The sequence below is a fragment of the Helianthus annuus genome, chromosome 13 (genome assembly GCF_002127325.2).
Source record: "Helianthus annuus cultivar XRQ/B chromosome 13, HanXRQr2.0-SUNRISE, whole genome shotgun sequence".
In the NCBI taxonomy this organism is placed as follows: domain Eukaryota; kingdom Viridiplantae; phylum Streptophyta; class Magnoliopsida; order Asterales; family Asteraceae; genus Helianthus; species Helianthus annuus.
Window position 1 is genome coordinate 55,095,715 of NC_035445.2, and position 14,341 is coordinate 55,110,055.

At 36.3% G+C, this 14,341-nt stretch overlaps 1 long non-coding RNA gene across 11 annotated transcripts; it reads right to left on the minus strand.

The window, feature by feature from the left end:
* Positions 1–891: 891 nt before the first annotated feature.
* Positions 892–3,398, minus strand: LOC110897826. Of its 11 annotated transcripts, XR_002568983.2 has the most exons (9): positions 3,227–3,398; positions 2,708–2,780; positions 2,474–2,596; positions 2,264–2,377; positions 1,789–1,983; positions 1,616–1,695; positions 1,446–1,515; positions 1,229–1,327; positions 892–1,098 (listed from the first exon to the last, which is right to left on the minus strand). It is a non-coding gene; the product is annotated as an uncharacterized LOC110897826 (long non-coding RNA). The 11 variants fall into 11 exon arrangements; XR_002568981.2 differs by having other exon boundaries at positions 2,474–2,780; XR_002568984.2 differs by having other exon boundaries at positions 2,521–2,596; positions 2,708–3,398.
* Positions 3,399–14,341: the final 10,943 nt, after the last annotated feature.

Here is a 14,341-nt window from a genome sequence, read left to right on the forward strand (position 1 = left end):
AAATCGTTGAGTTTCTTTATACATAGTTATACCATTTACCTTTTTTGTTATTTGAATAACATTATATAAAATTTTGAATACACTATTGCTAAGTGTTTATTTTTATCTATGATTTTATAAATCTTTTAATCAAATGGGTAATATAGTTGATTCTTTTTGTTCTTTAACGTGACGAACCGGAACAATATTGTTCGAACTATATCGATATTGATATCGTATGCATTTTGATGTTTTCTCGACGTGGCATTATAAAAGTGATTGAAAATAAAGTTGTATTGGCAATACAGTATTTTTAGTATCGTATGCGATTTCAATATAGTCATCTTATAAGTTATATGTCCCTTAAATCATTGGACTTGAACCCTCAACATTGTTAGACTCCCCACACAAATGTGGGTCTGCCATTCTCCATCGTCTACGTTCCTAACCGCTCATATCACTACTAGAAAATAAACATTTCTTGACACACATTATGCGTCATAAAATGGTAATTATGACACGCAAAACCGTGTCGTTGATTGAGGAGTCATAAAATTAACAAGACATCATTTGTGTGTCATGTTTTTATGACACACATTTAATGACACACATTTAATGACACGCATTCATGACACACATTCATGACACTCATTTTATGACACTTTTTAATGACACATATTCATGACACTCATTTTATGACATTTTTTAATGACACGCATTCACGATAAACATTTATGACACATACATATGACATTTATTTACGCGTGTCATGCTTTTAATTGTTTAAATTTTGTTTTATAGAATTACTAATTTGTCCTGGACACATGTATAATAACAAAAACAATAAATATTCCTTTTTTTAATGGCAACAAAAACAATAAATCTTTTTCATAAAACAAATACACACATATATACATATACCAAAAGAATTCATTACATAATCATTTGTCAAGTATACTACAAATATTTTAAAGTTAACAAAAAAAAAATTGTTTGTCAATACATCGACACCTAAAATACGATTTGTCACTTAAAAATAGAGGTAAACGCATAAATCGATCAATCTTCGCGAATGCCGTCCATATCCGTAGCCAAGTATTCCTCTACTCCTTTCCCAATCTGAGACAGCAGTTAAATAAAATAAATCTTAAAAATCATAATTTAATCCTAATATATGAATTTAAGCATTTGTTTGGATACATAAGTACATATTTCTCTAATATACAGACTAAGATATGCCTAAACTTACATTATCATTGTCAAGTATCTCAACTCTTTCGTAAGCTATATCCTTCATGAACTTTATCACATAGTAGCCGCATTCAGTACCTCCTGGCTGACATGGACACTACACAATTAAAAATATCATGATGTGCGAAACCATTGCCATTTAAGTTTAAACTAAAGGGTTTCAATATATACAATATCATTAGAACCACAATTTAAATAAGGGATTAAGTGCTTACCTTAGCGTTAATCCCGATGAGTTTAACCCTTATGTTGGCACCACCTCGTGAAGCATACACAATCATTGCCCTATAAAAAATCAAAATTATATCAAAGTATATTCCAACTCTTTTAACATCCATTATGATTTGTATTACTAACGTATCAATAATTTGCCTCAACCGCTCACCGACACTTCTAGGCCGTAAGGAATCAAGATACTAGCAAGTAGTTGTTTTCAGGTTTAGTACCGCCAACACCCAATGGTTTCTTCAAAATCCAAAATCCAAAAGTCAATCACAGATTCACAGTAAATTAAGATAATAGGTCTTTACGAATACTTATTTAAAAGGAAAATCAAACCTGGGATTGTAGGGCAACAGGATGATGTCATTGGCGTTTCTTTTATATAATCGATCTGCAACCGCTCTACCTGCAACTTCGATGTGTTTGGGTTTGGGTTTGCATTGATCAGCCCGCAAAATTGCAGACGGGTTCATAAAACATATTCCACGATCATGTGTTTGCTCTTTCTTAATTTGCTCATACAAGAACCTGCTGTAGTTAACCTCAATGAGCCAATCAATTAGTGTGGCTCTTTTTTCTAATTGATATCAGATTGCAATGTCAACGTATAGTTTGGTGAAATCAAGTGAGTCCATTGAAAATAATTTAATCTACAATTCGATGAACATAATTTATTCTAATCATGTGGCTCCTAGACTAATCAATTGGTTCTTCAAAGATGTCCTCCAAATCAACCTTCTGTAACAACTTTATAATTAACCCAAACTAATTATGAATTATGCATATAAAAACATAAAAGAAAGATTGTTACCATAAGATCGATCCTTTTCAGGTTCTCTTATTACCATTCCATGGGCACAGGTTGAGCCTCCTCGTCTTCAAAGATCTTAAAACTCTCAGTTGATTGTTTCGGTTTCAAAACATCCTAGTTTCCAAAAAAAAAAAAAAAGTTTTGATTCATTATGAAAATATAGTGTAAATCTAAATAACTTTTTTCATGGCACTGTAGTGAAGACGGTACCTTAGGCGGCTCTTTAGAACGAAATACACATAATGGTAATTTGTTACCTTTAATCGTGATGGTATCCAGTTGAAGCATATTCAATTTGGAACACCCCGCGGGATTTTGTAGAGTTTTGAGTTGCTGGAAACCATCACAATGAGCATAGCATATAAAGAAGTCAAAAACGCAAACTGTATAAAATCGAATAAATAAAACAAAGCTATGATCGGTCGAGAAAAACATAAAATTGACCATAGGATCCTTGTCCGGGATGATGATGGTCTGGAAATTGCCATGACGATCGTCTGAACTCTGAAAATCATGACTATGTAAAACATAAATTAATAATATGATATGTAGCAAACACATGTTACAACTGTTGGAAAAACATAAGTTAAACTAACTGTTGCAAGGGAATTAAAAAGGAAGCAAAATCGAAAGCGAGCTCTTATTTGATCAATTTTTATTAAGCATTTCATCGAACACATGGTCTTCAAACATAGACACCTTAAAAATCAACTGTTAACACCACATTTATATGCCAACTTTAGTATAAACTGTTAATTAGTAAACGAGAAGGGCAAACCTAGCGTTGTCTCATCAAACGAATTGACAACTTTTCTCTCTACATACAAGTTGAGGACATCAAACACCCAAAATCAATTTTTTTTTTTTTGCAAAACAGAAGCCAAAAACTTAAAATGATTCGGAAAACAGGGGTATTTCAGCACTGAATGATAGGGGTGTGATTAGGGTTTTTTAGGGGTTCACCGTGGCGTCAAGTATGGTTCTCAATCTGGTGTGCTAAGGAGGGAGAGTCATGGCCACCACCAATCACGCTGTGAAGAAGGGATATCTTGGGTGCGAATGAGGGCGAGTGAGATTTGGGTGAAATCAAAATCTAAAGTCGTCAAAACCTACATTGGGAATCTCATTTTTAGGTGGAGGGAAATAAATGCATTTCAAAATTTTTACTAAACTAAATTCTTATCTACATATGTGTATTCGTTTTTCGATGTATGCTAAGTACCAGATTTAATTGTGTCATATAATATATATCATGACTAGGTTAGAACCCCGTGTATTACACGGGGTTAAGTTAATAAAATATTAAATTATTAAATAAGAAAAAAAATTAAAACATTGGAAAAAGAAATAATAAATAAATGAAATATTCATAAAGTAAATATTAATAAAGAAAAGTAATAAATAGCTAAGAAACAATAAGCAATATATTTTACGAAAGTGTTTTTATATTAGATTAGATTTATAATGATGGCCATTATTTCATATATATAATCTAATTTTAAGCCTTTAATTACGGAAATTTATTTAAATTCAAACCAAGACTATTTAAACATGATTATTTATTGTTATTTAAAAAAAATGTAAATAAACAGTTTTCATTATTGAATCCATATAATACACAAGACAATAACATAATACTAAATGACAAAAAAAATTAAGAACCTAACTATATATATATATATATATATATATATATATATATATATATATATATTAATTCTTAAAATAAACTAACAAACTATAAGTAAAAAAAACCTAAATTCAAGTATTCCCTCTAGTCATAATGTCCTATGCGATAGTATTAATTAAATATAATTTCTTAAAATAAACTAACAAAATTCAAGTATGCCCTCTAGTCATAGTGCCTTATGCGATAGTATTAATGAATAATAATATCATTTTTTTAACGGAAATAATATATTTAATGATACGTAAAGAAACAAATTGGGGTCACCTTAATAATTTTTGTACTTAATTATCGTTTGACAACATATGATTTCGGTTATTTAAATATCTAGCATATTTTTAGGAATAAAATAACAATAAAAATGATTTTTCCATCGATTGATAACATATAATTTTAGTTATTTAAATATCTAGGAATATTGCATATTTTTAGGAATAAAATAATAATAAAAATATTATAATTTAGGAGGGAAACCTAATTAAAGAGTAGTCGAGAGATTGACATGTGTCCACAATCAAGTTTCTTTTATTATATGTATAGACTAGGTTATAACCCCGTGTATTACACAGGTTAAGTAAATAAAAAATCAAATAGTTAATAACAAAGATTTAACAATGATAAAACAATATTTACAAAATTTTGTGTCATATATGATCAAAACTTGTGATGTTTATCAAGTTTATAAATATGAAAGCATTTGAACCATCGATTAAAAGACAAACTGTATTATCGACTTTCTCACGAGTTTTAACAGTCATGTGAGCATACATTTAATAATCCAAGTTTTATTTAATTAATACTGGTCTTAATTTATCAGTTCTAAAAAAATGTTGAAATATAGCAATTAGCCAATTAGATAAATTTATATGAAAAAAATATTTAAATTTAAATTAATTTTAAAGGTTTTTTTAAAGGTCTTTTACAATTTATTATCACTTAATTGTTAACTCAAATCTAATATCTAATGTTTATCTTAATATATGGATGGATACTTATCAAATCATATGTATAACCATCTTTTTAATATACGAATTCTGACATAATATAATATGACATGGTCTAGAATAATGACAAGTGTCCCTCCATTGGTTTCTTTTATTATATAGTATAGATTTCTCAATAAAATTCTCTTTCTACCCTTCCGGTGATACCAGCATAACACATTTTGCAAAATTAATTAATTGTTAATTTTAATTAGAGAAACAATATTGCAAATGCAAATTAATTAATTGTTAATTTTAATTAAAGAAGCAATATTACAAAAATGAACTTTTAAGGTGTAAAATTCCGTAAATAGATGATTGTTTAAATTTAATTATGAGTTAAATGTCATTTTACTCAATGTGTTTTGGGTAATTTTGCCAATTTAGTCCAAATGTTTAAAACGTTGTCATTTTACTCAAAATAGTTTTAAACATTGTCATTTTAGTCAATTGGGTTAACTCCATCCCTCTATTTTGTAACTAGAAGGGTATTTCGGTCATTTTATATGTAATTTTGTTAACTAGAAGTGCAATTCGACCATATAAAATGATCGAATTACCCTTCTAGCTACCATAAAAAATGGACGGAGTTAACCCAGTTGACTAAAATGGCAATGCTTGAAGGTATTTGGATTAAAATGGCAACGTTTCAAACATTTGGACTAAACTGGCAAAATGTCCCAAACCACAGAGATTAAAATGGGTCTCTCAAAACATGTATATTTTAGGCGGTGGGCAATTGTTTTAGGCGGGTTATGATCTAGAAAAATTGTGAAACATTTTTGGGCGGCTTAATGGTATAGACCACCCAAATTTATTTTATTAGCCGCCCAACATTTTTATTTTTGTAGCAGTGATAGGGTACCTTCCAAAACCAACACCTAACGGCGTGGCCATCTCAAAACCACTATGACGAGCCTAACTGTAAAGAGCTTGAACCTAAAAACAAGCTCGTTAAGTAAACTAGCTAGCCCTAGCTCAACCCAGCTCATGAGCCTAAACGAGACATTGTTAACATATTTTTAATTAATAAATTAGATATATATCATTTTTCATAAGTCAGTACAATTTTTTCTCTTTAACACTTTTCAAGTTTTTCTCATAATTTGCTATTGGAAATTAACCATGACGTCCATATTACATAAACAATAACTGCTATTGGAAATTAACCATGATGTCCATATAAGATAAACAATAACTGCAATAGGAAATTAACCCTTATATTTATATAATGTTTTGAGTAAACTGCCATTTTGGTCCACAGGTGGTTTGGGCACTTTTGCAATTTTAGTCCAAATCTCAAACTTTTTATATCTGGGTCCCTGTGGTTTGCATTTTGTTGCCATTTTAGTTCAAAATCCAAAATGCCTCTATTTTGACTTTTGAAAACTGATTATTTTGTCCTTTAGTGCAGGGGCATTTTGGTCATTTTTTAAATTTCATTTGTTGTAAATTCATTTAAATTTCATTTGCTTTAAATTTCATTTATTAAACTGCACTCTCTCTCTTCTCTCTCAAAACCCAGATCAACTCTCCCTCTCTTCTCTCTCTCTATAGCACCACCGCCACCGCCACCACCTCCCTCTCTCTCTTCTTTCTCTATAGCACCACCACCACCGCCACCTCCTCCCTCTCTCCTCCTTCCTCGTTTACCCCCTTCTCTCTATAGCACCACCACAAACGAATCAACAAACGATGAATTACCTAATGTAAATTGAATCCGATTCGATTTCTGAACAAAAACAAATAGACAAAAAACACAAGATGAATTACCATTCTCCTTCTCATTAATCTCTCCAAAGCTCACATCCGATTTCTCAACAAAATCCGATTCGATTTCTGAACAAAGCTCACCACCGCCATCATAACCCAGATCAACTCCTTCCTCGTTTACCCCCTTCTCTCTATAGCACCACCACCACCGCCCCCATCTGCCACCACCGTCCCCATCTCAAATCCGAGCCACACCATAACCACCTCCACTGCCGTTGTCAACCACCCCCTTACATCATCATCATAATCACCGTCCATCATCATCATCAGTCATCATCATTATAATCAGTCATCATCAACCACCCCCTATTTACAGATCTGAAAAGAAAGAAGGATGGAGGAGAGATACAGGTCTTCGCCGTCCGTCCACCACCGCTGTCACCTGCGGTGGTTCCCGCTAACCTGGATTGAGGGTCGTATCATAGTAGATCAAAGCGGTGTTCCGAGTACCGGAGACGCGAGCTGCCATTAAGTGAACGGAGTGGGGATGAGGTTGCCGGAGACTCGTTCGGAAAGATGAGGTCGCTGGTGAGTTGCAGGGTCTTGGAGAGAAGGGTTAGGATTATATGATGTGAGAGAGAGAGAGTGTTATATATATATATATAATATATATAGTTAATTTTGTTTTAATTTATTAGAGAGTAAATCAGAATGACCAAAATGCCCCTGCACTAAAGGACAAAATAATCAGTTTTCAACAGTCAAAATAGAGGGTTTTTGGATTTTGGACTAAAATGGCAACAAAATGCAAACCACAGGGACCCAGATGTAAAAAGTCTGAGATTTGGACTAAAATGGTAAAAATGCCGAAACCACAGGGACCAAAATGGCAGTTTACTCTAATGTTTTTTATGACTCTAAAAAGATGACACACAAAAACAGTTTCATAAATTTATTAAATTTTGTACAATCATGACATTTTTTTCTTGACACACATTTAAATTTCATAAAATAAGCGTGTGTCATTAATCGCGTGTCAAGATAAATCTTTTTTTTATGACGCTAAAAGGATGACACACAAAATGTGTGTCATAAATATATTGAATTTTGTAAAACCATGATATTTTTTTTTCTTGACAGACACCTCCGAATGTCATAAAATGAGCGTGTGTCATTATTTGTGTGTCAAGATAAATCTTGTTTTTTTTAATGACGATAAAAACATGACACACAAAAAAGAATGTAATAGATTTATTAAAATATATAAACCATGACATTTTTTTCTTGACATACGCTTTTGAATGTCATAAAATATGTGTGTGTCATTGTTCACGTGTCAAGATAAGTGTATTTTCTAGTAGTGTCCTTGTGCAAAGTCTATACCCACTCCACATGGTTAGTGATTATCAGACATTTTGTTGTTTAATAAAATTTGGTATATAAAATTTATAAAGACCACCCATATTTGCACACGGATATCAATAATAGTAATAATAATTTATGCATTTGTTTGTTTTGACTTTTAAACATAAATAAATAAATTTATGGGGACTCGTTATATCTAAATTGTTATAACCACCACGAAATAAAGATTCAACGACCGGAAGCCCGTTGATCAATTAATAGTCTCGCTCATATGGAATTTAGGTCCATATTTGTAGCTTATACTTTAGGAGAACTTCATTAGAAACAAAGCTGGCCAAAAACCAGGCTGACACAACTACAACCAAACTACATTATACAAATTTACATCAAGAATCCCATGTGATGTTCCTATATTTCGACCTATTGGAAAACCAAAAGAAACCTAGACTTAATCTTGCTTGTTATTCTTTCGACTTTAACCTGCCTACCTGAAAACTTCAAATCGTTCCAAACTTTCCATATAACGCAACAACCAATTATCATTAACCCTTGTATTGCTTCCTTCCACTGTTCCGAGACACTAGCCAAATTATGAATGTCAATGAGATCTTTGAAGGAAAAAGCGATTATACCTGGAATCTTGCACCACGAGCTTATATACTGCCAAACCGACGAAGCTACCTAACAAGCCGTGAATATATGTTCCACAGATTCATCACCAAAACTGCATAACGGGCACGAGACATCCGCCACAGAAACATTCCTTTTCCTGAGCTCCATATAGGTAGGGATGCTATTCAAACTCGATCGCCACGCAAACACGTTACATTTTTGCGGTAACCATTTGCACCACCTGTACCAGTGATCATTATCCAAACCAGTCCCGATCACGAGACTTCTTCTAACAGCCTTGACTGAGAATTCTTCCGAGAAACCGCCGGACCACTTCCAGCTATCCGCATGATGACTGATAGAAACTGACGCCAACATACCGCTTAACTGCTGCAAATCATCTTCCATACGTGGGTGATCAAGATGTGTTATATTGTGGCACACAGAAGATAATTAGAAGGAAGCTAAGTTAATTATCCTAACTATGGAGAGATTATACAAATCAAATGACATTATAGGGTGAGCAAATTAACCACTATAACCAACATAACCAAATCCCTATTAACTAATAACCAAGATAACCGATGATTATGGTTACGAAGCTTTGATTAACCGACCAATCGGTTATGGTTACGGTTATAAAGCTTTGGTTAACCAATATAACTGTTATTGAACCGAACTTTGAATGTTAAGTCTAAATAATGGATTTATGTTTTACGTTAACCATATAGAGTTTTTTTTACTATGTATGTTAATAGCAAAATAATCTTGATGTATATGCTTTTTATTTTTATGAAGAACTGAGGTGTTCATCGTAATTTGTTTTATTGAGAATTACCTTATTAAAAGGAATCCTACATTGGTAGTTTAACAAAAAAAATGTAGTCTTGGTTATCTTTAAAAAAAGCCTAAACTAAGTCCAAACAGTTCACGCCCCCTAATGCCCCTTTTTATATTAAACCTTGCTTGGTTAATTAACCGAAATTAACCAAAACCGAACTATTACCGACTTCTTAACCGGTTAATCGTAACTGAAGTTCGGTTATGGTTATGGTTAAGAAATTCCCTAACCGAAGCTAGCGGTTATAGATTTATAGTTATGCTTAATGGTAAAAACCGAACCAAACCGACCCAAAGGATGTAAAAAAAGGATTTAATAGTAGAAAGGCGCGAGCCGCAAATGAGTACAATGCGAGTCACTACTGGGATGTTAAGTCGAAGACAATGGGTTGAATTGTTTGGATATTGTTTGTGATACTATGTATGCTTTAGATCTAACTACTTGATATTTTAAGCCATTGTCAATTGTGAAATGCTAGAAATATGCAAGAATATTATTATGAATAAAGTCGATATTGAGAGGGAATGTTTAAAATCAATACCGGTCAAAGAAATGACCAAAGAAAGCATTGGTCACGACCGGAAGAAACTTAGTTGCGGCTGAGACAAGAAACAACAGGCTAAAGAGTGATCCGCGGTTAGAGTGGATGTGGCTGGAGTGTATGTGGTCAAGTTCTTATGTCAACGCTGGGATGTTACTGGAACTTTCAAGCCAAGGCGAGCATCAAGTTTGTTTAATTGAGTAAGTTTCGAGTCGAAGTTTAAGTTAGATTACGTAAAGATGTTTGTCATCAACTTATATATAATGAAGGAATGTAAATCGTGCCTTCTCATTCATCATAACATCATATAAATAGTGTACAACCAAATCTCCTATCATTGTGGAGAGATATACATGACAATTATCAAAGATATATTTCCTAAACTATACAATTGTCTATTACACCCCCGCAGTCGAAGCGAGAGGAGGCCGAATGCTGAGACTGGATCGGAAATCATCAAACAACACCTTAGGCAACCCTTTTGTGAATATGTCGGCTACTTGAGAACGCGTGGGTGTGTGAAGAATCCGAACAGAACCTCGCTGAACCAGGTCACGAACAAAATGAATATCTAGTTCAATATGTTTTGTACGTTGATGCTGAACTGGATTGCCGGAGAGATAAATCGCACTAATATTATCGCAGTAGACAAGACTAGCAGTAGTTAGCGGCTTGTGTAATTCCAGCAACAGATTACGAAGCCAACATATTTCTGCAACCGCATTAGCAACGCCCCTATATTCTGCCTCGACACTAGAACGAGAGATAACCGATTGACGTTTGGACGACCAGGATATAATGTTCGGACCCAAGTATACACAATAACCTGAAGTGGACCGTCGCGTACCTGGACAGCCTGCCCAGTCAGCATCGGTGTAAGCACGTAACGAGAAATCCGTAGAGGCACCAATAGTAAGACCATGAGATGATGTACCTTGCAAATACCGAATGATTCGTTTAAGAGCATTCCAGTGATCCACTTTTGGTGCGTGCATGTACATACATACCTGTTGAACAGCATAACAAATATCTGGCCGCGTGAACGTTAAATATTGTAGAGCTCCCGCAAGACTGCGATACAGAGTCGGGTCATCAAAATCAGCCCCCGAATTCAAGCCAAGCTTGGGTTTAGTGTCAACTGGCGTGGCTACGGGTTTGCAAGAGGACTACCAGCTCTGTCAATGATTTCCTTCGTGTATGCTTGTTGAGAAAGGAACATTTGAGTACCTTGCCGCTGGACATGAACACCCAAAAAATGACTGAGCGGGCCGAGATCCTTCATTGCGAACTCAGCTGCAAGGCGAGACATAAAAGCACACGAAGAGAATCGGACGATGTCGTGAGGATTATGTCATCGACATAGATGAGAAGGTATGCCGTGTTGCCATGATGTCGATAAGTAAAAAGAGAATTATCGCACTTGCTTTGCCGAAACCCCAATGAAAGAACAAAGTCGGTAAACCTTTGATACCACGCACGGGGAGCCTGCTTTAAACCATAAAGAGATTTCTGTAGTAGACACACATGGTCGGGATATTGGCGATGGCAGAACCCCATGGGTTGATACATATAGACAGTTTCATTTAGATTACCGTGAAGAAATGCATTGGTAACGTCCAGTTGATGAATCGGCCACGATTGTGATAAGGCAATGAATAACACAGTGCATATGGTGGTTGGTTTCACAACTGGACTGAAGGTTTCACCACAGTCCACTCCAATTTGTTGATTGCTTCCGTTGCAAACAAGCCGGGCCTTATAACGTTCCAAAGTACCATTCGACCGAAATTTGTGGCAAAAAAGCCACATGCTGCGTAAGACATGCATATGAGGTTGCCGAGGAACTAACAACCACGTCTTATTTTTAATAAGTGCATTAAACTCGGTAGTCATGGCGTTATGCCATTCCGTGCTAGACAAGGCATCCTTGGGATTTTTGGGAATAGGAACGATGGAGGAGGAAAAGAGGTTAAATATGTGTTTGGGTTTATGTATGCCATCCATTGATCGAGTACGGATGGTTCGAGTGGGTGGGGGGAGGGAGGAGGAGGAGGCGGTTGTGAAGGAGAGGTGGCAGTGGACGAGGATGAGGCGTCCAAAGGTGGAGTAAGGTTTGGGCTAGAAGAGGAGCTGGGAGAATTTAACGAGTGAGGTGGGCCGGGATGAGAGGTAGGTAGTGGGCTTGGAAAAAGGAGGGATGGGCCGATGGATGATGTAGATTGGGTACTGTTGGTGGGTGAGTCAATAGGTGAAGGTGGGCTCGATGGGGAGGATGAGGGTGAAGTTGGGCTGGAGAGGGAAGAGGGAGTGGGGAATGGGCCAGTAGAAGCTGGGGAATGGGCTGTAGAGGAGGCAGTGGGTTGGACGAGATGGGAAGTGGGATGGGTAAGAGGAATGTTGGGCTGTGGGCTAAATTGATGTAGGGGATGGATAGTGGTAGTTAGAAAATCATAGGATTGTGGAGTTGGGGTGGAAGTATTGGCAAAAGGAAAAATATTTTCATCAAAGATAACGTGTCGGTTTATAATTATTTTATGAGTTTTTAAGTCGAGACATTTATATCCTTGATGATTAGGTGGGTAGCCAAGGAAGACACACGGCATGGATCGATAGTTTGAAGTTTCTGAATATTTGTGTGGGGAATGAGGGGGTAACATAGGCAACCAAAGACCCGGAAGTGGGAGTAAGAGGGTATGCAACGATATAGAATTTGGGTGGGGGATATGTTGTTAAGAGTTTTGCTAGGCAAAATGTTGTGAAGGTATGTGGCAACCTCCAAGGCATGGTGCCAATAGGTGTTGGGTAAAGAAGATTGGGCTAATATAGTGCGAATAATATTGTTAATGGAACGGATTTTTCTTTCTGCTTTTCTGTTTTGAGGCGAAGAATATGGGCATGAGAATCGAAAATGCATTCCATTTGATTTGCAAAATTGGTGGAACGCATGATTATTATATTCCGTGCCATTGTCACATTGAAATTGTTTAAGTTTGCGTTCAAATTGGGTGTTTACCATATTATAGAAGGTAGTGAATATTGAAAAAACTTGAGATTTATTTGTAAGCGGGTAAGTCCATAGAAAATTAGAGAAATCATCAAGAAAGAGTATATAGTAGCGGTGACCCCCGTACTGAGAATAGGGGAGGTCCAAAGATCACTATGAATGATATCAAATTGCAAGTTCGTAATATTATTTGAAGCAACAAACGGTAATTTGATATGTTTACCAAACACGCAAGATTGACAAACATAATTCTTTAAAGGTCCATAATGAATAAAACTAGAATTTTTAAGAGAATGTAATAAAGAGGGTCCCGGATGACCGAGACGACGATGCCATGTGTCTTGAGAAATTGCCGTTAGTGCGGTGGGGGATATGATCTTGGTGACTTGGGATGGATCAAAAGTGTAGAGGCCTTCGGAGCTATTGCATCATAGGATAGGGGTCCGAGTCTTGAGATCCTTCACCAAAAAACCATAAGGGTCAAATTCAATGGATAATTTATTATCGGTAGTAAAACGACGTACGGAAAGTAAATTTTTAATGAGGGACGGGGCGTAAAGGACTTGGGTTAATTTAAAAGGTGGGAGGGGAGGAGGTAAGGTAAGGTCGCCTTGTCCATGCATGGGAATGGTTTGACCATTTCCCACAATAATATTTCGGTTAATGCAAGTATTAAAAACAGACGATAGTTGAGAGTTAGAAGTCATATGACCTGTTGCACCTGTATCCATGGTCCAAGAGGGGTCGTTGAGCGACATTGCGTACATGGCCTGATTAATATCAGTGGGCACGTGACCGGTAGCAGAGGATTGGTTTGGCCTGGGCCCGAGAATACCCGCGGACTGAGTAGTGGTCTTGTTCACTGTTGGGTAGGGACAAGGAGGCATAGGAGTCCATGAGGCCCACTGATTGTGGGGTGTGCTATTGGGTGGGCCGGCCCATGTGGGGAACATAGGCCATGGGTAACCTCCAGTTGTGTAACCTGCGTGAGACGACAGAGGACCGCCTCCACCATACGGACCAAAAAAGCCCCTGCCACGTCCGTTGTTGTGCCGTCCGCGTCCCCTACCCCGACTGCGGCCACGTCCGCGACCCCATTCCGATGCATCAGTTCGCTGGTCGGCTCGTTCCCGAGAGTCTTTGTGCGGCTGTTCAGTGGTAGCGGTGAGTGCAGTGGCAGCCGACTGAGCAGCGTGTCGGACTTGGCTCAGTTTCCTTGGTTCGGCCATACATAATCTCGATCGCGTGTCATAAAAATCGGGGAGAGGTTTCATCTGTTGAATAACCGAAGCTGTGTTCTCGTATTGCTCCGTGAGACCCGATAGGAGTTGT